This window comes from Rhodnius prolixus, unplaced genomic scaffold (assembly GCF_049639745.1).
Source record: "Rhodnius prolixus isolate KJV_2025 unplaced genomic scaffold, Rpr scaffold_1, whole genome shotgun sequence".
Classification (NCBI taxonomy): domain Eukaryota; kingdom Metazoa; phylum Arthropoda; class Insecta; order Hemiptera; family Reduviidae; genus Rhodnius; species Rhodnius prolixus.
In genome coordinates this window covers 36176547-36202367 of record NW_027411581.1, presented here as the reverse complement: position 1 = coordinate 36202367, position 25821 = coordinate 36176547, and the positions used below count along the sequence as shown (strand labels likewise).

The 25821-nt window shown below is 35.4% G+C and overlaps 1 protein-coding gene across 3 annotated transcripts in view; it reads left to right on the top strand.

Moving 5' to 3' along the window:
- The window catches only part of Ctl2 (Choline transporter-like 2), a 73373-nt gene that overhangs the window by 13646 nt on the left and 33906 nt on the right, over positions 1-25821 (top strand). The window contains exon 1 of one of the 3 annotated variants that reach the window (XM_074116433.1): positions 2726-2748. The exons of the other annotated variants lie outside the window; for them this stretch is intronic. The gene's annotated coding sequence lies outside the window, so the exon portion shown is untranslated. Of the gene's footprint in view, positions 1-2725; positions 2749-25821 lie in introns of those variants that run through there. 3 annotated transcript variants of the gene reach the window in all.

Here is a 25821-nt window from a genome sequence, read left to right as displayed (position 1 = left end):
CTAATTTACTCAAATGTCAATTTTTGGAGAAGGAACAAAAAGAAAAGTAACCATTTTAGTTTTTAACAATTATTATTTAATAAAACGGAAGTAAAAAATTAAGTAGCAATAAAACACAAAAGTAAAAAAGTACAATAGGCAGATGTCTAGCTAAAATTGCTACAAAAATTGTTCGAACTATTCAAACAAGGAAGTGGGAAAGAATTGTGGCAAATTTTTAGTTTCTTGACTACAACTGTTTGTGCAACATATTTTAACGACATAATGGAGGTTTTTTTCATCAAAGTTAATTAATAATAATTCAAAACTAATGAATTTTTGGAGAAGGAACAAAAAGAAAATAACCATTTTATTTTTGAATTATTATTAATTAACTTATTAATTAAACTAATTATTAAAAACCTCCATTATGTCATTAAAATAAATTGCACAAACAATTATAGTCAGCTACTGCATTTTATTGCTACTTAATTTTTTACTTCCGTTTTATTAAATAATAATTGTTAAAAACTAAAATGGTTACTTTTCTTTTTGTTCCCTCTCCAAAAATTGACATTTGAGTAAATTAGTAATGAAAAGTCGTTATGGCCGTTTTTATGGTGAAAAACACGAATATCGACGGAATAGTTAAAAATGTAAATATCTTGGACACTATTGAGAATCGTGCCAAAGAGAAGAGAATATTTTTTGTTGCATTTGAGCTGCTGAATCACCTCCCGAAGTTTCGACCACTCCTCCGCATACACCCTGTATAAAGAAAATTATGTTAGTGTTTACCAAATATCTCAAACAGAAAATCTCAGGAAGAACATTGTTCTTCGTTTGGGTCTTTTATGAAGTAACTAACAGTACACGTTCGGCACTAAGTTTTGTGTTAATTATAAAGTTAATTGTGTTGCTTAGAGTTCGAAAGAAATTATAAGTTAAAACCTCAAGAATTGTTGTAAGTGTTAACTAAAAGTTTGGTTTTTTTCATATGCGATCATTAACGCGTGTTGAATTTATTAATTCGACCTGAAATTATGCTCACCATTTTTTCTTTACATTATTATTACTTAATTATTATTATTAATAATTATAATTATTTTCATGTACGTTCTACTTGAGCGTGATTAGCAATCAAAAATTTTAGTGCGAAGTAGAACATTCGACTTCTTTTCCACGTGGAAGTTTACCAGTGCCTTAAGGATCCAGTGATGGTACGTTGGCCGCACCAAGACAATTAAGACGCATATTCTCTTAATTAAGAGACAAAAGTTCGCAGTGGCTTTAACTCATTTCACCTTCCTTCCCCACTTCAATACTTCCAGCTATCCATTTTTACACGTTTTAAGTCGATGGATTTTAGTGAAACAGACATTGACGTCAGATTTAACGTTTTGCTGTTTTTTTTTTTTTATTTAAATATATTTTATCCTAACAATCCTCTTCATCGACAAACCAGCCTGTTTAAAATAGTTCTTACCACAAAACACAATCTTTAGTTAAGAACTCAGTTACGAAAAGTTTGCAAAACTTATCCAGAAGTAAAGAGGAAATGAACTGTAACCTACCAGCGCGACGGAAAATGTGGTAACATCCGACCTCTTCATTCTTGGGTGTTCTGCAATAAATAGAGCACAGCAGTGCAGCTTTTCTTTCGGGTCATCAACAATCTAAGATCAGCATTACAATTTGGAACCTGAAGAAAGTTAAACAGCTTTAATTCCATCAAATGCCATCTTAATGCACTGACTTCCTGCAACCTTCTTATCACCCGTACCTTTCGCACTGCCTCTCTCCATGGTGGCTTGTGTTTTGGTTCCACCCTTAGCAAACACCCAATTAAAAAATTGATAGCGAAAATTTGTAATATCTCACCCTAAGATTATTTTAAACACTGACTATAACAATTACTTTAATGTAATTGTTTGGAAACCAAATAAATTAAATATGCAGAGAAAATTAGAAGTTTATTTTGAGTGGCGGGTTCACTTTGTGCCACAGATCTCCGTGTCTAATTACAGTACGACTGTAAATGTTCATAGATTTCATTGTGCAACAAAAATAGCCCTCAATCCACCGGCTACAATCTTAACTACGTTCTTCTCGTTATGTCAAAATGAGGAACCAGGAAGAGTCTAGTAGTGGTGCCGCAAGTGTTAGGCGTGTAGTCCTCCAATATATTATGTAATAATGAAATAATTGGAAAAGTAGGGTTTTGTTATGTTAAAAAACCTGACTGTACAAAAGAGATGATAAGTAAATGTATTTAAAGAAGAAATGATTGATATAAATCTAAAATTTTTGGATCTGATTTTTAGAAAAAAAATTATGTTTGACTATCCGTTTGACTATAATTGATTGAAGGAATTACCGAATTTAAAGTCACCTGATACTTAAAAAATAAAATCCATTTTAAGAAATTATTTATTGCATCTTGTACTCAAAATATTATGATAATAATAGAAGTTTTTCTTGACAATAATTGTGAAACAGGATTTCGACCTTCCTACGAAGTCAGTTAAGACCTACCACGCATGTACTGACTTCTTGGTGCAATAAAATATTACTTTCGAACTACATGGAATCCTGCTAGTGTAAAATAATTTAAAATTAGTACGAAATCGAATCGGTAATGCTCTAAAAGTTACAATTCATTTCGAATTGGGTTTTGTAGTAAATAACCTATTTATTCTTAAACATATGGCTCTTACAAAATTACAAACAAATAAACTAATAAATTTGCATTGCTGAACTTTACTTGAAGTAAGTGATCTGTTTTGTATGTTTTGTCATTAATTGGTTGAAGATAATTCAGAGAAATTTTTTGACAGCAATAAGAGTGGCGTAAAATGATGTCTAATATATTTTTTTCAAAATCAGTTAGCCTTAACAATAAATTTTTTTTTTCTTACGTAAGTATTTTTTAGTTAAACTAGCCTAGATGTGTTTCAGATTTGGAGTCATTTCTTCTTAAATATTTGCATAAGGATTATTTTCATTTGGAGTTAACTTTCAAAAGTCATTTAATTTTTGGAATCACTTCACACATCAGCAGAGTTGCTACCTCTTATTTCATTTTCTGCATAACTGTATTTTGAGTTGCTATACTTTTTCTGTTAATAACTTTTCCACTAATGACGTAAGTATTGCGGTCATGTGAAACAGGACAGAAGTGTCCTGTCCATACTGGACCAATTTTGCTACCCAAATCGCTCGTGAGGAAAATTATAAGGAAACAATTGATATGATGTTTGCTCTACTTTTTTCATTAGGGTTAATTGTAATTTTGAAAAATTTATTATGGAGAAGTAAGAGTTGATTCTTTAGATGGATTGTTTGAGGAACTAAAGTTTTTAAAGAAGACTCTTAAGAGTACTTTTCATTTTCTGCCCTGAAATTAAGTTTAGACGAACATTTTATGTCTGATGCTTATTTACAATGTGCTTATTGGATTAGTAATATGTTTTTTAATCCATGGGTAACTTAGGCAAATTTTTAAGTTAAAACTTCTCTGTAGTTTGTTCGGAACAGCATAACTGTTCCAGTGTAGTGTGAGATCAAAGGAAAATGTTTATAATTTTATAGCAGTTTGTCCAATTCTGAGGCAGCGTAAAATCAGGTGTTCTGGTAAGTTAGAATTAACTAATTGATTGTTTGAATGGAAAAGATTTGATGTATTTAATAAATTTATTCCAAAAACAAGAAAACAAAAAAAATTCGTTCAGCTGGCAAATTTAAAAAGATGTAAATTGATCAATTTTATTATTAATATTTTTTGGTTAAATAAAATTCTATTATGTTGTCAAAAAATGTTGTTCTATTTTTGAACTAAAAGAAAAGTTTACACTCACAATCCATCTTGTATTTCAGTTAAACACAGTTTTGCATTTTGTTAACATTATACATTACTTTTCTTCAATTAACATTTTAAGGGCAACTTACCAGATGGGCTGTGTCGATACATTTTGAATAATAAAACGTTGGAAATGTTTGTATGACTAATAAACAATTTCTTATCTTTGATTTTGTCCGTTGTAACACGCATGTTTGGTGTAGAGATTTCTACTTCGCGTAAGTTCCGTTCTCGCAGTGCATACGTTGATTGAGTGAAGGAGGTTACTTGGTAACAGGTAGGACAGATAAAATCAAAGATACTATCCAGTGGTGCTAACCTAACTACATTTTCAACAATTTCTGATTAATATGCCAAACGTTCATTATCGAATTTCCACTGGTAATTTTGAGATCTTGCTTCGAAGCAGCCAGTTTTTGAAAAGATTTTTTTGCTTTGTAAAGATCTTAACTAAGATGAGTCTCTACATTTTCTTTATAAATTTTGTAAAACATTTTCCACTCAGAACGAATTCGTGAAGCATGTACTGTGCCTCCAAACGTACCTCCTCTGGCTCGTAAGCCAGGTTAGCCAGGAGGTTATCAACTGCTCTCTGTATCTGAGAAGGCACGTTTGGAGGCACAGTACATGCTTCACAAGTTGAGTAAAGTGCACTATTTGATAAATTAAGGAATAAGTTTGATCCTTTACATGAAAAAAATTGATCACTTAAATATGTGGCAGGAGGTTTCCAATTTTTTTGGTAATTAAACGCAACTCTCCCAAAATTACCAAATGATTATTAAACCTTCTTGTTTGTAACAGATGTAAAATTAATTTTTAGCCATTTTGTGTATGCTTGAGAACATCTAAAGCTCTTAACATTTGATTTTTCTTAGAAAAATCACTCGGAAAACAACTTATTTCCCGATATTAAAAAAAATACTAGCCTTACCTCATTGGCTATATTTTTAGTAGAAAGGGGATGAAAAAATACATAAAAATGACCAATCGCGTGCTCTTCTTTCTCTTTGATAACAAGTTAAAAAATTGAAATATGATAAAAAATACCAGATTTTGAAATGGCCTGGCACCTTTAATTTTGAAGATATCGAATATCGGTTTCCGATTTCTTTTATAACTTTCTCTTTAAAACTATGTATATGAAAATAGGGGTCAACTACGAACCCTCACTTTTGGTCGCGCGTCAGCCGCGTATGCGTGAAGGAATCTAAAATCAAGTCACTTATTCTGAAACTAGAGGTGACGGGCAACAAATTTTTCCTCTACCATTTTTTGCTCAGATTAACCGTTTAAGCATGAAATGCATTTGTGCCGTCTTAAAATGAACACCCTGTATATGTAGCACTATGTTATATATCTTTTTTGTAGGTATTTGTAAAAGAGATTTTTTTTACTTATTATTGGTTATGATTAGACAGGTGCCACATTTGCATGTGTCATTTGCACTTACACCAGTAAGTGCTCTTCCGCGGATTCGACGATTCGTAACACCTTCATTGATGTACCGCTGAGCTGTCAAACTTCCAATCGCGAACACAATCAAATTACTTTTGTCGGTCAAAGAAATTCCTGCCCAAATCAAAATTGATCCGCTGCCAAATCGTGACGTTGGTTGTATGCACAAGGGAGACGTTCGTTTCCTCGTCTCCGTACTCTCATTCGTCCATTTGTGTACAGAGTAAATTTGGACTCATCAGAAAAAAAAACTTTCCTCCATTGCCCGATGTGCCAATTGCGATGACCGAACATATGTTCGGCGATTTTGTGCCTTCTGGTCAACCGTTGCTTTTTTTATCGGGTACATGGAACGCAGGTCATCTTTCCACAACTGATTACGAACAGTTTGAGCAGAAATCACGGTTTCTGTGGCACACCTGAGGTCACTTTGGATGAGGTGGTTTGGCGATTTCTGAGGGCTTGTAGCCGCATGAATCGGTCCTCATTTAATGAAGTGGATCTTGGCCGGCCCTGCCCTGGTCGTCTCGTGAATCCTCCTGTCTCCTGGTATCTCCCCCATAATCGCTGGATTACAGAATGACTCATTCCTAATCGCCGGCCTACTTCCCACACTCCTAGGCCTTCTTCAATTAATTGTTACAGCCCTACAAACGAAAGATGCCGCCTCAAAACCTTGCAGGAGATCTGTAACATTTAAAACAATAGCTATTAAAAACTGCACGACACAACCTTAATAACTGATAGAAATAGAGTAGAACTAGCCACATATCGGTCAATTTGGACAAGGAGAAAAATGGTCAAAGAAAACAATAGCCTCTTGAGACAGGAAATTCTAATTTATCGTTTTATTTAGACTTTAACAAAGGTAAAAAACTTAGGTGGTACAAATATCCAAAAATCTTCTTCTTCTTCTTGTAGCTCTACAGCCCAGTGTGGGCTTTGGCTTGTCTAATAATGTTACAGCAGATATTCCTATCTCTTGCTTTTCTTCTCCAGTCATCTACTCCAGCGGTCTTTAGATCTTCCTCAAACTCCTGGAGCCATCGCCTACATGGTCTTCCAACTCTTTTTTTGCCAGTGTACCAAACAGTAATCTGCGCGGCATTCTGTTTTCAGCCATACTTTTCAGGTGACCCAGCCACTCCATTCGTCGGACTCTTGTAAAGAGCGTTACGCAGTCGTCTTTATATAAATCATAGAGTTCGCAGTTTTTTCGAATCCTCCAAATTAAACCGGACCGAATATTTTCCTTAATATCTTCCGTTCATATATCTTGAGACTGTTGTCCAACGCAGCAGTAAGGGTCCAAGTTTTGGCGCCGTACGTCAGGACTGGTCGTATTAGGGTTTTGTATAACCTTTACCTTTGTGGTCCTCGTCTAGTTTGAAGTTTTTAATAACTTGTAATTCGCAAAATATGCCCGGTATTTTGTTTTCAACATTTAATTCCGATCCCAGGTAAACAAAGCTTCTGACGCGTTGGAAGGTGTAGCCCTGCTCAGTAAAGACAGCAACACCGCCCGATTTATTGCACATGTATTTAGTTTTATCTTCATTGATGCGTTTTATTTAGACTTTAACAAAGGTCAAAAACTTAGGTGTTTTAAATATCCAAAAATAATGATAAAAATTTAGAAAAGTTCCGCCTGGAAAGAACTAAGTGTAGTAGAGTAAATGCCGCATGATGTGTATTAGTGATTTAAAAAAAAAATGAAAAAATAAATAAATAAATAGAACAAATATTCTAGTAATAGTAAAAAGTGAATTGTTTGTTCCGGTGTTCATGGTCAGTCAAGGACCGTTAGGTTGCCTAGTCAAGGTTTCTCATTTGCTATCTGAACTCACAAAGGACAGATTTCAGATGATCTTTTGTTCGTTTTGTATTTTTATTTAAATATTTTTTTCCTAAAAAAATTTTGTTTCTTTGGTTAGTGAACTCGTCAGATATTAAATTATGAAGAGAATATAATGTGCAGTGGACAGAAAGCCTGGATTAGAGTCCATTTTCTTTTACTTCACTGGGAAACTAAGGGTAGTGGGTAGCTTCCACTGACCTAACTAAACTTTTTTTTTTTAATGTAACAATGCTTTTATTAGTTTTATTATTATTATAATAACAACCTTTATACCTGCCTAGATGGAAAAAATAATAAATAAAAGCTCCTGTGATTCAAAAGAAATCATTTAGAAATAGTTGTTGCACAAGATTTACACCAATAGCTTTGCACTGCTGCAACTGCGTGATTGTCTACTCCACTTATGATAACTGCTTGATAATATTGACGAAGGTTCGAAGGTTGCGAGAAAATTAGACTAATTTAATCGCACTATCATAAATATACTAAAAAGGTCAAGTTAAAATGCTCTCTGTTACTGCCTGTAATCTGGCATTAACTATAGTTGCGGCCCGCATTTGTTGCAAATAAATTTTACTAGTCAGAAAGAAAATATGGTGATTATAGTTGTTTTATAGACTTTGTATACATTATTAGAAAAGACAAGTAGCTTAATAAAATGACGTAAACGAAGTTTGTAAGGAAATCTGTTCATAAAATTGGAATTGGAAGGCATAAAACTGTAAAATGGGTGACGTTTGTGATGTGAAATATTCGGTTTCTCAATTTGACAATTTATTTTGTTGATTTGCGCGCCCAAGTAAAGAAGTCATACAATTACACGATCGATCAATAAATAGGTTGGCAACTTTCTTGTCAAATAGGAATCCCCAAATCTTTATAGTCTCCTTAGTCCACTAACAGAAAATAGTCGGGCAAGATTTAATTTTAATAATTCACCATAAATACCCGTTTTGAGGTTCCACGAGAATTGGCGTGTGTGTGAATATGTATCTGTTACGGTAAATGTACACTCTTGGGAAATGTACACTTTTACCGTAAAATGTGTACATTTCCTAAAAAGTTAGGTATATGTGAACTGAATATAATGTATATGTACATTTCCCGGCAAATGTGTACTCTTGCCTTCACGTTTTGGTAAATGTATACTCTTACCTTCATGTTTTAAGAAAAGTTGGAATACAAATAAATTAAAAATGTTGTTGCAGTAAAAAAATATTTATTTAAATAATCATAATAAAAAAGGCTTTAATAACGAAAATTATTTTAATTAAAAAATGTAAATGACAAACAAAACATACTTTTCTTTGCATATTATATAATATGTCGTAGGTTATGATCCCAATATTCATAAATACAATTTTCGTCCTAGTTTTTCAGGACCAATACGATGGCAATCAAACAAATAATAATAATAACATACTTTTCTTTATTATAACTGTGCAAATATTTATCGGGAGTATAACAAAATATTTTGTATGCTCACATTTACCAAAACGACATGGTCATTGTGAATTCAATGTACATTTCCCTTCTTTGAAATTGTAAATGTTAGTTGAATGCACATTACTCAAACGAGGAGGAAAATGTGCACATTTACCGGAAAATGTGTACTTTTGCCGCAATATCTACTTTACCCGTAACATATCCATTACAATTCAAAAAAAACGCGAAAAGTTTAAATTTGATATTTATCTAGGTGTCAACTGAAGATGCCACAATAAGATTTTTTAATTATTTACGTACTGCACTATAAATAATCATCCCTTTGAAAGCAATTTGCGCGATTAAAGGTATACGTATAAATATCTCCTTAACGAGAACACTACAATTTGTTGACCATCTTTTGTAATAGCTCTAACCGAATCTGAAACTACCTTCAAACAAAATTACTTTAAATTTAACAATAAATTTTACCTTGTTTATGTCAAATTAGAAATGGGACACTCCCCGTCTGCAACATTGTCCGAAATATTTATTCAATATGAACTTATGTTTCGCAATTGAAGATCTACGTATATTCAAAAATTTTTTATCTTTCTTCACCGAATTCTCTTATTCGGTGTAAAATTTTACTCACTTTATGTAGACCACTTACTACTCATACTCAAATTAGTTGTAGCCATATATAAATTATTTTCTTAACTAAACAGACATCGCCCTAACAAAAATTTCACCCATGAATGTGAGCACGACAAAACTCTTAACTTCCTGGATATCACACTTACTTTAAGTGACAACAATTTAGAATTCGGAATATTCATTCATTTATTTAAAAAGTTAGTACAAAGTATTTACAGAAGTACCAAATAGTGTATTCTAGCTCCTACACTAAAGCATATATACACAGGCTAGAGAGGGTGTAAAAAATTTAATTTGAAGGAAAAAATTGTGTAAAAACCTCTAAGGCTGGAAACATAGTGGAGCGGCGAGCAAAGCGGCGATGATAGCGAAGAGCAAAGCGGCAAAAACAAAAACTAGAAATAGATAGAGTTGCTCTATCTTCGCTTTGCTCGCCACTATGCGCGGTCCCATATGGTAACTTGTGTTTGATTTCGCCGCTTCGCTCTTCGCTATCATCGCCGCTTTGCTCGCCGCTCCACTATGTTTCCAGCCTTAAAGGGAAATACTAAAGACGAAATAAACCTAAATTATAGACTGAGTATATGCTTAACTCTTATAATTATGTTTGTATTGCAATTGCAAGTTAATGTCATATGATCCTGTTTGGCTGTAAAGAGGTATGTCGCTGTCTTGCAGTTTAGTGAAAAAATCTGAGTATACTATTTCTATGTCTTTGATGTAAGAAGAGTCGGTATTTTTGTGGAGCGTCTCGATATCAAGTGTACCTGGGTGAGACGGTGGCCAGTCTTAAGAATTTGTTCTGTATGATTTGGAGCTTTTTTAAGTTTGTATTACAAGTTAGATTCCATGCAGGCCATGAAATGTAGCAACATTGGTCTTACAATTACGCGGTAGATTAACAGCTTGTTTCGGGTATCAACATTTGAGTCCCTTGATAACAGAGGAAATAATTTCTTGATAGCCGCTTTTCCTTTGTTCACACGGTCATTAATGTGAGCTGTGAATGTCAGCCTCCTATCCATTATTAGACCTAGATATTTAATCTCTGCCTTCCAGGGAACTAACAAGTTTTTAATATTAACTGAATTAAGTAGCACCGGTCTCCGCTTGATAAAGAGTATGGCCACAGTCTTGTCATCGTTAATTCTCAACTTCTACGTATTTACAGCAGAAACTATTTATCTGATTCAGTGCTCTTGTCAGCCTGTTTGCAATGGTATCCATCCTCCGTAGACAGCCATGCCCGTCTGCATATAGAGCAAGTTTTACATCTTTAGGGTTGGGTAACATATTTAAAAAAATTTAAGTAAAGAATGGGGCCAAGAATTGATCCCTGGGGTACACCGGCACTAACTTGTTTTAGAGGATAATTGTTTTGATTAATATTTACAAAAAATTTGCTATTGCTCAGATAGGAAGGTATTAGTTTTATTAAATATGGAGGTAATTAATATGGCGTATACACTCAGTCTATAATTTAGGTTTATTTCGTCTTTAGCATTTTCCTTTTAGAGGTTTTTACACAAATTTTTCCTTCAAATTAAATTTTTTACTACCTCTCTAGCCTGTGTATGTATGCTTTAGTGTAGGAGCTAGAATACACTATTTGGTACTTCTGTAAATACTTTGTACTAACTTTTTAAATAAATGAATAAATAAAAAAACTAATCGCTCTCAGACACGTGACAGATTGTAAACTAAACCTCTTGTACTGACCAACAGTGTTCCCTCTAATTTTTTGTGACCTGTGTGCGCACTTTTTTAGGTGTGTGCAGTTTTTTCCAAAATAAACAATTTTGGGTGGCAATTTAAAAAAGTGCATATAATAAAAAATATACAAGAATAGTATTAAAATTCTGCCAAATTTTGTACCTGCTTATACGCATTGACTCGATCGTACAGCATACCACACATTACAACGGAACACAATGAAAAATCTACCCTAAAATCAAGTCAAATCATTAGATCGTAAAGACAGAATTTAGCTGATTACTGTGGTTTCCCTTTTCCATTCAAATGAAAAATAAGAAAATTTAAATACGAGGGTCGTTTGAAAAGTCCGGGCAAAGTCAGAGAGATAGCACTACTGGCGCGTATCGAGGTTATGTTTAGTTAGTAGCATCTCTTGGAAGAACACACACCAAGTTTCAGCCAGATCGGTCTATTTCTATGTGTTTGGCATTCGTTTGAATCGAGGAAGTCGAGTGATTTTCAAAAAATGGACGAAAAAGAATTTCGTGTGTTGATTAAACACTACTTTATGAAAGGCAAAACGCCTCAGGAGACTAAAGAGAAGCTTGATAAACATTATGGTGACTCTGCACCTTCGATTAGAACAGATTATAAGTGGTTTCAAAATTTTCGGAGTGGCCATATGGGCACAAGTGACGCTGAACGTTCTGGACGCCCTGTTGAGGTTACTACTCCAGAAATCATTGATAAAATCCATGATATGGTGATGGATGACAGAAGAGTGAAGGTGCATGAGATTGCTAGTGCTGTGGGCATCTCGAATGAACGGGTACATAATATTTTGCATCAACATTTGGACATGACAAAGCTATCCGCAAGATGGGTGCCGCGATTGCTCACGCTTGACCAAAAACGAAATCGTGTGAAGTGTTGCAAGGACGGTTTGCAGCTGTACCAGAAGAATCCACAGGACTTTAAGCGTCGTTTCGTCACTGTGGATGAAACATGGATACATCACTACACTCCTGAGACCAAAGAACAATCTAAACATTGGGTTACCAAGGGGGAATCTGCGCCAAAAAAGGCGAAGACCGTTCCTTCGGCCGGAAAGATTATGGCGACTGTCTTTTGGGATTCGCAAGGAATAATCCTCATCGACTATCTGGAAAAATGTAAAACTATTACAGGTGCATATTATTCATCGTTATTGGACCATTTGAAAACCGAGCTACAAGAAAAACGCCCACGATTGGCCCACAAAAAAGTCCTTTTCCATCACGACAACGCACCAGCTCACACCTCAGCAGTTGTGGTCGCAAAATTAATGGAAATAGGGTTCCAACTCGTTTCACATCCCCCCTATTCTCCAGACTTGGCTCTCTCGGACTACTATTTGTTCCCCAATATGAAGAAATGGCTGGCGGGAAAAAGATTTTATTCAAACGAGGAGGTGATTGCAGAAACGAATGGCTATTTTTCAGACTTGGACAAATCCTATTATTCGGAAGGGATCAACAAACTAGAGCAGCGTTGGACGAAGTGTATAAGCCTAAAAGGAGACTATGTTGAAAAATAAAAAAGGTTTACCCCAAAAAATTAAGTAGTTTTTATTTTTGCACGGACTTTTCAAACGACCCTCGTACTTACAATGTAAAAACGTTGTCTGCTTCTAATTTTTTTAATTAACACATTCGTCAAAACAAACAAACAAACAAGAACAACAATTCACAATTACTTATTATTGAACAATTTTAGAATTAAGGATTACATTTTTTATGAATAGCATTTATTTTATAACTTCTCTCTCCAGCCTTTTCGTTTTAACCATTCTGCATAAATTTTTTCTTAAATTTACATTGTTTCCGTCATTCATATATGATTTTACTCTCATCAGCATATCCATATGTTCCTGCCATTGATTTCTTTGTTTCGTTTTAATCAAAAAATTTTTGTGCGCGCAAATATTTTTCATGTGCGCTATGTTTAAATTTATGTGCGCGCGCACACGCGCACAGCTTAGAAGGAACACTGCTGACCAACTATGAATGAGAACTCAACATCATTCGCACAATAACCACAAATAACAGTTGCCCAAACCAAGGATTAGAAAACAATTACCCATTAAAATCCAACACAGTCGCTACTTTAGTTACATCGAAAACGAGTCATACAAACTAGGTAACCTTTCCAAGAAACTAGGCCACAAAATAGTACTTAGGGCCTACAACAAACTGAGAAACAGTGCACCAATAGAAACTAACAACCCCTTTAACAACAGCGGTATTTACAGTCTAGTTTGTCAAGCCTACATTAGTACTTATACTGACCAGAGCGGGAGAAAAATCCAATACAGATACAAAGAGCATATCCGCTAGTACAAACAGAACTTACTCAAACCTCCTTATCAGACACAGCCATCAACTTGACAGTATCAGCAACATAATGACTCGGTTACATTCAGAGAAAAAAGGAAGACTTACGGACATCTTAGAAAGAGTAGAAATATACAATCAGAAAGCCAATATCCATGATGAAAAGGTTATTTTTTTACATTTATTTTTAACTTCAGTTTTGTATCATCTGTTGAAAATAAAGCGCTATTATTTTATTACAATCAGAAAGCCCTTTTACCTAAACGATATAAAAGAATAAATTATCTATAACTCTGATTCACTCTTTAAAGTCATTCCCTACCAAACACACCGACACAGCTGAGCAAAAATCACAAAAGAAAAGCCTGGAAATCTCTAGCGTTTAGCATCTTCTCTACTATTAAAAGTGTTCTATTCAAGATTTTATTTATTTACGCAGTATTTGTAAAATGAATAGAATCACATATTCATCAATACTTAATTTAACAACAATTATTTCCCAATACAAATGAACTAGGTATGATTCAGTTTTTCCTGCTTACGTTCTCACAGCTTCCATTTTACAATTCTAAAACATTACCTACGCACAAAACATGCATATCCCTTAAATACCTACTAGGATTCTTTAATTTCATTTCAGCATTTGCAATTTCCGTCATGTTCAACTACCGGAAAATCTGCACGGTTGTAATACTTTCACATTGGAAGGATGAGATAAAGTAAAAAAAAAAGTTGAAATCGTTGGAGTAATGTAGCCGACATCAACACAAAACTGCAACAATCATTACCCAACTGAGACAATTGTGGCCACTAATTGACATCAAAACATAACAATACCTTACAAGACACTACTAAAACCTATTCTGGCATACCACTGTAGAATTTGGATATCATATGACCAAAAAACAGTAAAAGACTGACCAAACCTAAGCCATTACAAAAAATAATTCACTGAAGGTCTATTCATCACCAGAAACACAAAAATTCATGTAAAAGATTTCGCGTTGAAATAAATAAAAAAGTCATCAAACAATATAATTATTTTATTTTTACAACCATTACTGATATAATTTGGTAACTTGGTTAGCAGTAATTGAGTTGTTGTTAGTAGTTACTTCTTCTAGCATTTGATAAGATTTCTCGTTTTGTTACTTATGACATTAATACATCAAAAAGATTTAGACATCAATTTGGGGAAACGAAGAAGCTAATTTATAGTTTATAATTGATTAAAAAGGAATAGAAATCCATTCTAAAAAACATTTAGGGGAAATAGAGACAGTTGATTTTTAAAAGAAAATGTTAAAGAATACATTAATAAGGTTAAGAAATCAATTCCAAAAAAACCAGTTGGGAAAACAAAGAATGCTAATCTTAAACATATAGTCGATGAAAAGTAAACATTAAAAAGGTTTAGCGATCAAGGTCAAAAAAACAACATGAGGAAACCAAGACTGCTTATTTTGATCTTGTAGTCGATTAAAAAGAACAGATAAAAGAATATTTCCAAAGATTTCGAAAACAATTTAGGGAAATAATCTAAACGTAACTTTTAACTTTTTGTAAGTTAAAATGAAAAGATTAAAGAAGAATACATTAAGAAGAATTCAAAATCGATTCCAAGAAAATACTTACAGTGACTCCCATTAATATTGGGACACCTATTACAAAATGATTTAAAAGGTAAATGAAAACAACATACAAAAGTTTGGGATTTTTTTTTTTTTTAAATAACATTAGCAACATCTGTGGAAATTATATATAAGTATAAATCAATGAAATTCCAAACTGTTAGGTAGCACTTTTTGAAAAAGTGTAAAATAAGGCTCTCAAAAATATTGGGACACCAGAAGTGCTAGTGTTTAAACGTTCAATATTAAAATCTCATACTATTTAATATTTGGTTGGTAATAATTTAATAATTGCTTTTTGACTTACAATAGCCCTCAAACGATCAGGCATAGGTGAAACAAGTTTTTGGTTAATTCAGGTGGTGTTTTTTTCCCATTCTTCCAGGAAACATCGTTTTAATTCATTTTTGTTAGATATTACTCGTTTGCTTAAAGCACTAGCTAAATATTGCCATAATTGTTCAATGGGATTAGGATCTGGTGACTGCGGAGAGGTTTGGAAAACTTTTCGGCAATTATATAACAGTCACTGACGTATCACCCAAGCCGTAGGTTTGGGGTCGTTATCTTGGTAGAATTTAAAAGACCCTAAAATACCCAATTTTTTGGCACTTTTTCCAAATTATTTTTTAATATATTACTATAAACTATTTTGTCCATCACTCCATCAACAAACATTAATTCTCCAAATCCTGATGCGGACATCCAGCCCCAAACCATAACTGACCCACCTCCACCTGGTGGTGCAGCTTTAAAATCCTTTAAAGTTGGCTGTAAATTCTTCTTTTCGAGCTCAGCATTCGCTTTCCTCCAGACCATAACCCTTCCATCTGACTGAAAAACATTAAATTTTGATTCATCGCTAGAGTATATCATTCCAAAAGTCACTATTTCCATTAAAACATTTTTCGGCAAATTTCACTCTCTTAACACGATTTATTTTACTGACAAAAGGATTCTTCCAGGCTAATCTGGCATGATAGTCGAGTTTTCTTAGCACTCTCCGAACAGTTTCTGCCCCTTTTTTGCTTTCTAAACATGTCAAAAATTTCACATTGAAGTTTTGGAGCACTAAGTCGGTGATCTTTTTTAATTCTTTTAATATATAACGCTGCTCTCTGCTGCTCTCTCTCAGAGAGCAGTTGAGGACGGCCTTTTTGTGGGGTTGAAACAATTCTTTTTTCTTTTTGGTAACGCTGAATGATGTTCCACGCGTTAGATTTTTTAGGTCCGATCAGTTTTTCTGCCCCTCTAACACTTTTTTTTTTGTCTTTGTGCATAGAAATTACAATTTTTCTTTGTTCAATCGTTGTATTTGTATTTTTGCGCGACATGTTACACCTGGCTTGATTTATGTAAACTAATTTAATTATTAATTTCATATTGAATATATGCTTAAGGTAAATATTTACAAATTGTATAAATATTCGGGCAAAACCTTGGACAAACTATAAATTATAATAGTGTCCCAATATTTATGAGAGGTAGAATTTGCTCTTATTATTATATATATTTTTTTTAATCTACCAAAACATTTTTATGTAATTATTTAAATAGTTTTTATTTAATTAATAGTAATTATAAAATGAAATGAATTTATAAAAATTTGAATAAATGGGTGCCACTTTTAATTTTCGTCAATTTTTAACTTCTGTATGTACTGTCCAAATATTAATGGGAGTCACTGTAGGTATACAAAAATGTGCTAGTTTTGAACTTAAAGTTGATTGAAAAAGAAATTTATCTTCAAAGAAGACATTACCGATAAAATATTCTCTTAATTGAATTTCATTTATTTCATTATTCTATTGTTTATTATTCAATAAAAATAACGATTAAAACTATTATTATCTTTTACTATAATCGATATGTTTTGTTATAAAATCCAATTGTTCATAACCTTCTCAAAATATCTAAGTATTGAGTTCTAGAAGCAATTTTCGTTAATCGTTAGTAACCTTTATTTCTAATCCTTTATTAATAGAAAGGACGCTTGATGGAATGGTTTTCCCTGTTATAAGTTCGGGAAATGTCAATGATACACTTAATAAGTTTATTGATTTTTAGTATTAGAATAATTCGCGGAACCTTATACCAGCTGATTTTCAGTAATTCGATTCAAGATGGAACACCCATGGATTCCTTCTTTTAATTAATTGTAAGACACAAGAATTGGCTGTTGGAATGACCGAGTAATGTTGGTAAAATACTGAAGTGAGATTGAATTATTGTCAGTCTGGCATTAAAGACTGATTGGGCGAGCGCGTTTTCATCAAAGGAGCGAACTTTTGTACTCATCTGAACACAAGCTAAAGCTCACAATAGTCGCTCCTTTAGCGGAGTAAATGATTGTGATAAAAAACATTTGCTCTTAGAACGGCAAGTATTGAACATAGAGATGTTCGCTCGGCCTAGAGTTTAAAAATGCATTCACGCCCAGTTTTTAATTATTTAATGCATATGTATATTTTCCAAACAACTGCTCCAACCATTTTTTAAATAAGTTTTTTCATTTTTTTTTAAATTCAGTTTAAGAGTGTTCATTTTTATTTTTACATTCGCTTACTATTGTTTTGTAAGTATTGCTATCGTTGTTATATTTTGGAAATTGAATGCTCACCAGAAACATCTATTTTGAAGTTCCCTAAGTCTGAAAAAGTGATTTTTCGAAAATAATTTGAGTGGGCGTGTATATGTGTGTGAACAGTAAGTGAAAAACGAAAATAGCAATAATTCCAGACTTTGCTATCTAGTAAACTTAGGTTAATAAAGAGAACTTTAGCCTGAGGTTTCGCCAATTTTTTTAAATGACAATTTGTCTTAATTCCAGCGTTTTTGTTAGCTGTTCTACGTTGGAATTTTCCTTCACCGTAAATGATTCAGGCCCTTTGAGGATAATATGGAGAGGACTTACAAGCTAGGAAAACTCTCATCTCTTTTCTCCAGGGAAATAACAGTCTTACACTCTTTGTATTAGTTAATTGCGCAATACTTGATAGCCAATAGATCTGGCTGGATGTCGGAGTAAATCATGACACTGGAATTGATATCCTTCTCTAATATTATCAGCAGAACAATTATTTTGCATCTAGCCCTATTAGAAAAGCCCATTTTTGGGGGGCTTACCTAGATATTAAACCTCGGATTAGCGCCTTCACCGCGGCTCACCCTTCTTCCGTTCTGGGATCGTCCGAAAACTGCACAAAGTTTAAACAGTTACTAATGACAAAGTAATTAATAGATTGTCAATTATTATTATTTTGTAGGCTTAAAGAGATCGTGTTGCTTAAATACGAGTTTGGTAAACATATTTTCAGAAACATTTTTATTAAGAAACTAATTGAGTGGTAATCTAAATGAAAAAATAGTTCTAAATTGAAAAATGTAATTCTTTTTTTTTAAGAAAACAATTCTGGGTGCGCTCTAATAAAGTCTTACTTGTTTTTTCGAAAATTGTAGATTTTTTTAAAAAAATTTTAGTCGGCATGTGTTGCATGTTAGACTAATAGGTTTTTTTCAACTTTTTTTTCTGTATAAATAGGTTATGAGATGGTTCAGATGGAGGATTGTAAACAGGCACTGATGTTCTACGAGGGTCGTTTGAAAAGTCCGTGCAAAGTCAGAGAGATAGCACTACTGGCGCGTATCGAGGTTATGTTTAGTTAGTAGCATCTCTTGGAAGAACACACACCAAGTTTCAGCCAGATCGGTCTATTTCTTTGTGTTTGGCATTCGTTTGAATCGAGGAAGTCGAGTGATTCTCAAAAAATGGACGAAAAAGAATTTCGTGTGTTGATTTAATACTACTTTATGAAAGGCAAAACGCCTCAGGAGACTAAAGAGAAGCTTGATAAACATTATGGTGACTCTGCACCTTCGATTAGAACAGTTTATGAGTGGTTTCAAAATTTTCGGAGTGGCCATATGGGCACAAGTGACGCTGAACGTTCTGGGCGCCCTGTTGAGGTTACTACTCCAGAAATCATTGATAAAATCCATGATATGGTGATGGATGACAGAAGAGTGAAGGTGCGTGAGATTGCTAGTGCTGTGGGCATCTCGAATGAACGGGTACATAATATTTTGCATCAACATTTGGACATGACAAAGCTATCCGCAAGATGGGTGCCGCGATTGCTCACGCTTGACCAAAAACGAAATCGTGTGAAGTGTTGCAAGGACGGTTTGCAGCTGTTCCAGAAGAATCCGCAGGACTCTAAGCGTCGTTTCGTCACTGTGGATGAAACATGGATACATCACTACACTCCTGAGACCAAAGAACAATCTAAACAATGTGTTACCAAGGGGGAATCTGCGCCAAAAAAGGCGAAGACCGTTCCTTCGGCCGGAAAGATTATGGCGACTGTCTTTTGGGATTCGCAAGGAATAATCCTCATCGACTATCTGGAAAAGGGTAAAACTTTTACAGGTGCATATTCTTCTTCTTCCCATGGTGCTACAGTCCTATAATAGGACCTGGACCTCATTTAAGAGAGAGTGCCACTCTTCCCTATCCTCGGCTTTTAGGCGCTATCTTCTTCGACCCACCTTTCGCAGATCTCTTTCTACGTTATCTAGCCATCTTATCCTGGGACGACCTCTACGTCTTGCGCCTCCCGGGTGTCCATATAGTACTTTTTTAGGAACTCGGTGATGGGGCATCCGTTCAACATGGCCGTTGCCATTTCAGCCTGCCTTTTTTGATGCAAGAAACTATATCGGGTTCTCCGTATAGTTTCTTGAGTTCTTTATTCTTTCGGAGCCGCCATTCACCGTCAATGTACACCGGGCCGTAGATTTTCCGCAACACTTTTCGCTCCCAAATCCTCAGCATATTCTCACATTCTTGTGTCATTGCCCAAGTCTCGTTACCGTACATCACTACCGGCCTTATTATTGTTTTATAAATAATAATTTTCGCCGGACGTGACAAATTCTTAAACCGCAAAACGTTTTGTAACGCATACGAACACCTGTTTCCTGCAGTTACTCTTCCTTTTATTTCAGCGGTTATGTCACAATTTGCTGTCAGTACGGAGCCAAGGTATTTGAATTTGTCGCATGTGGAGAAGGTATAATTGAGAATTTGAACTTGCTCTTCTCGTTGGCTCTGGAGCCTTGAGGTGCGCATGAACTTAGTTATCTCCAGGCCTCGTTTTTTTGCCGCTTGTTCAAACTCTTCAAATGCTCCTCCTAATCCTGCCCTTGACCTAGCAATGATTAACACATCACAGGTGCATATTATTCATCGTTTTTGGACCGTTTGAAAACCGAGCTGCAAGAAAAACGCCCACGATTGGCCCACAAAAAAGTCCTTTTCCATCACGACAACGCACCAGCTCACACCTCAGCAGTTGTGGTCGCAAAATTAATGAAAATAGGGTTCCAACTCGCTTCATATCCCCCCTATTCTCCAGACTTGGCTCCCTCGGACTACTATTTGTTCCCCAATATGAAGAAATGGCTGGCGGGAAAAAGATTTTATTAAAACGAGGAGGGGATTGCAGAAACGAATGGCTATTTTTCAGACTTGGACAAATCCTATTATTCGGAAGGGATCAACAAACTAGAGCAGCGTTGCACGAAGTGTATAAGCCTAAAAGGAGACTATGTTGAAAAATAAAAAAGGTTTACCCCAAAAAATTAAGTAGTTTTTATTTTTGCACGGACTTTTCAAACGACCCTCGTATTAGAGGGTAAACGTCATGTTCGAAAGAACTTGTGCTCTAGAGATTGACTAGATCCCTTGGTCGTGTTGTGTAAATGTATTTCTAAGGTTTATTGAACATTAGTATCAACAGTATCAGCAATAATAAACAAAAATTTACATATTTCATTTTTTTGACTTAGTATTTATTCAAATAAATTATTATTTCAGAATCAGAAAAACATTACAAATATTTGCTAAAGTAATAATTACAACTCGAATTAGTCAACCACTCTTCTAGTTACGAATGAGTCAACTGGTACTAATTAGCAGTGAACATTTTATTATCGGAGCTCATTTACAGCTGCTGAATGTTCATTTTAACGACTATATTAATCATTTTTTACTTTCTTTTACTACAGAAAGGTAAATATTGCTATCATGGCAAATTTCCGATTTCATGTTCTCTCTGCAAATATCCGTTGTGATGTCCAATGAGTCCGAAAAAATGGGTTTGGTTCGTTCACCAAATTCAACTCAACTCAACTGTGGCATTACGGCCCGTGTAGGACCTTGGCCTCCGCTATTACCTGACCCCAAGCCCCTCTATCCAAAGCCTTCCTTCTCCACTGTCTCACATTCAGCTCCCGGAGATCCTCTTCCACGTCACACATCCAACGTAACCTAGGTCTCCCTCTCGGTCTACTGCTTCAAGGATGACCCTCCAGCGCTCTTCGTGGTGCTCTCTCACTCTCTATCCTCTGCACATGTCCCACCCAACGCAACCTTCCCTGCTTGACGACGGACACTAAATCCTCTTTCCCGTACAACTCTCTTAACTCCGCGTTCTTTCGGCACCTCCAGACTCCATCTTGGCACACTGGTCCATAGACCGCCCTTAATACCTTTCTTTCCCAGCGGTTCAATTTCGATTCGTCTGCATGCCTCAACGTCCACGATTCCGAGCCGTACGTTACAACGGGTCTAAGGACTGACTTGTAGATCGTCAATTTGGACTTTCTTGAAAGGGATCTATTATAGAATGTCCTCCTTAGCGCTCCCAGACACCTATTTCCGGCCACTATCACACTTTCTATATCTCGGCTTACCACATTTTTGCCTAGTGAGAACAGCTCCTAGATATTTAAATTCACTAACGCCCTCAAACCGGTGCTGATCCGCGATCAATTCTTTGAAACATCTTGCTGGCCGAGTTGTGACCTTGTACTTAGTCTTCTCCTCGTTAATCTTCAGACCATAACCGGCGGCACCTTCTACCAACTCCAAGAAGGTTTCCCTAAGCGCAGTCTTTGACCTCGCTATAATGGCTACATCATCTGCGTAAGCCATATAGTCAGACATTCTGTTATATATGTTGCCTCCAGGGTTAATCGTACATTTTCGCCTTGCCATTTCCAATACCAGGTTGAAAAGGATCGGGGACACCGGGTCTCCCTGTCTTAAGCCCACATCTACAGCGAACTCTGAGGAAATCTGACCTTGGATTGCTACTTTTGCCACCGTGTCTCTCAAGGTCATTTTAACCAGTCTTATAAACTTAGCTGGGACTCCCAATGCTTTTAGCCCTCTGTACAGGCCAATTCGAGAGACCGAGTCAGTCATACGCCCTCTGTACCACGCTCAGTAACAATATCCTTCTGTAGTTCTCGCATTTCAATCGGCTTCCTTTTTTATAGACGGGACAAATCAGGGCAGTTGCCCAATCCCTTGGCATTTCCCCTCTTAACCACACCTTGAGAATCAGGTTGCATAATTCATCCTGTAGGCGTTCACCTCCCTGACGAATCATTTCTACGCATATTCTATCCTCCCCTGGCGCCTTACTTCCTTTCATTCGTTCCAGAATCCTCTCTTGAGGGCGGCTCAGCATCCTCCTCCTGTGAAATTGCTTCCTCGTCCAACCCCATCACCATTTCCCCTTCATTCAAAACTTCCTGAAAATAGCTCATCCATCTATCCACAATCTCCTTCTTCTCCAATAGCAGCCTACCGTCTTTCCCTTCTATAGATCCCATCCTTGGCTGGTAGCCCACTTTCGCATTCCTGACTTTCTTGTAGAACATTCTACTCCTATGCTCTTCAAAATCTCTCTGCATCTGTTTGAATAGAAATTCAAACTGGGTTTTACTGGGTCTAGTTCTAGGTTTTAGAATACTGTCCACACCTTTGTAACTGTAGTAAAAGTACAGGTTGTATAACCTAAATTTATGGGAAGCTATGACAAAGGAAGTTGATTTTAAAAATATTTCCAGTACCTTGGTGGTATACCAGCAATTAGAACGGTCACGCCGAGAAGGGTCACCGTCACGCCTGTCTTGGTTTTACTGCTAGTCTCACAAGGTCAACTAACTTTAGTCTAGGTATACCCATAAAGTTTATATTTTATCAAATAAATTTCTGAAATTTGTATAACCTTCACTCAATAATACGGAATTTAAATTTGACATATAAAACAAATTGCTGTGGAGTCAAGGTCTAATTAAAGTATGTCGTTATGTAAATGACCGTGCCGGGCAAAGAGAATCCGCACGCAAATTTTTAATAAATGGAGTTTTTTTTTTTTTCTACTTTAAGGTTATTAGAATACTTCAAGTTAATTTTTTTATACTAATCAAAGACCAGGAATCCTTATTGTCATCCTAACTATAAGGTACCCAGGAGATTCTTCCTGCCAGAAAAGTGGTCCTACACTAATTACATATCCAAGTTCTTGAGTTGAAGCGGTGAAATGGCTCTGCCTGAGAAAAATCGTTTTCCAAAATAATGCTCAGATAAAGTTATAAGACACCTACATAAATTAGTGCTCTGATTTTGAAAGAAAATTGTTGCTGTTTTTTGAGGAAAATCCAATGAAACATCGGTTAAAAAAAAAAGATAAATTTTTTGGTAATCGATAATGGCAGTAAATCAAACACCTGCGAATTTCGTTGTTTTTCCGTTAAGCTGTCCCAATAACCACAAAGCAAAAAAAAAAAAAAATCCTCTTACTCAGGTATAACTCAAATCGGTTAGGTCCAATAAAAACTCAAAACGAAAAAATATGCTAGATCGCAGTCCTACCTTTTTTGAGGTGTAAGTGATAAGAGGAAGGAAAAGGAACTAGTGAACAAAATTTTCTAAAAGAATTTTATTCTTATTTGAAAAAGTGAAAATAAAAGAAAAAATTATCACTGTAACAATTTTTCCGATTTTCATGTCCCTGTGTTTTTTTTTCATGAATCAGAAAAAAAAAAAACTTTCGGAGGGAAAAATCATTTAAAATAAATAAGTAAATACCGATTTTTAGGAAATACGACAAACTGAAGCAAAAAAAGAGAGTGTAACCAACAATTCTTTCTGGAAGAATTGAGGCCGATGTTCAGAGAGTGATTTCCCTTGATCTCGTTGGCCCTTTTGATTTTGAAGGCTCATTAAAATGTTCCTTAAGTTCATTGAAATAATCGCAGGAGGTACTCAAATTTTAAGAAGTTTTGAATTTTACGAGGGTCGTTTGAAAAGTCCGTGCAAAAATAAAAACTACTTAATTTTTTAGGGTAAACCTTTTTTATTTTTCAACATAGTCTCCTTTTAGGCTTATACACTTCGTCCAACGCTGCTCTAGTTTGTTGATCCCTTCCGAATAATAGGATTTATCCAAGTCTGAAAAATAGCCATTCGTTTCTGCAATCACCTCCTCGTTTGAATAAAATCTTTTTCCCGCCAGCCATTTCTTCATATTGGGGAACAAATAGTAGTCCGAGGGAGCCAAGTCTGGAGAATAGGGGGGATGTGAAACGAGTTGGAACCCTATTTCCATTAATTTTGCGACCACAACTGCTGAGATATGAGCTGGTGCGTTGTCGTGATGGAAAAGGATTTTTTTTGTGGGCCAATCGTGGGCGTTTTTCTTGCAGCTCGGTTTTCAAACGGTCCAATAACGATGAATAATATGCACCTGTAATAGTTTTACCCTTTTCCAGAGAGTCGATGAGGATTATTCCTTACGAATCCCAAAAGACAGTCGCCATAATCTTTCCGGCCAAAGGAACGTCTTCGCCTTTTTTTTGCGCAGATTCCCCCTTGGTAACCCATTGTTTAGATTGTTCTTTGGTCTCAGGAGTGTAGTGATGTATCCATGTTTCATCCACAGTGACGAAACGACGCTTAAAGTCCTGCGGATTCTTCTGGAACAGCTGCAAACCGTCCTTGCAACACTTCACACGATTTCGTTTTTGCTCAAGCGTGAGCAATCGCGGCACCCATCTTGCGGAAAGCTTTGTCATTTCCAAATGTTGATGCAAAATATTATGTACCCGTTCATTCGAGATGCCCACAGCACTAGCAATCTCACGCACCTTCACTCTTCTGTCATCCATCACCATATCATGGATTTTATCAATGATTTCTGGAGTAGTAACCTCAACAGGGCGTCCAGTACGTTCAGCGTCACTTGTGCCCATATGGCCACTCCGAAAATTTTGAAACCACTTATAAACTGTTCTAATCGAAGGTGCAGAGTCACCATAATGTTTATCAAGCTTCTCTTTAGTCTCCTGAGACGTTTTGCCTTTCATAAAGTAGTGTTTAATCAACACACGAAATTCTTATTCGTCCATTTTTTGAAAATCACTCGACTTCCTCGAGTCGACAAAGAAATAGACCGATCTGGCTGAAACTTGGTGTGTGTTCTTCCAAGAGATGCTACTAACTAAACATAACCTTGATAAGCGCCAGTGGTGCTATCTCTCTGACTTTGCACGGACTTTTCAAACGACCCTCGTATAGAATTCAATTAAAGGACATTTTTAAATATTAAAGAAATCTAATATTTTTTTCACCTTTACTTTTCATTTTTTTGCCTCATTTTTTTGAAAATATCTTTTATTGTTATGTTTTACGCGGCTAGGAGAAATTTTAAAAGGAAATTATTACCGCTAGGGCCAATTGCAAGAACATTGTTCTGTACTTCCTTTTGTAGGCACGAGCTTTCCATCTTGAATGAGATTGCTTTTCTGATAAAAGTGTTTTCATGGATGGTTTTCCGTTATCTCTCTCACTTTTAACTGTTAAAGGCTCATGGAACTTACTCATGTTTTTCTAATATTCCTTGAAATGATCACAGAATTATCGAAATTTTAAGAAAACATTCATAATTTCAATTGTAAAAAAGTAAATTAATGTTCAAAGACTATCGTTTTCCAGCAATAAAGGTTTATTTTTTATTTTTTGAAAAGATTGCT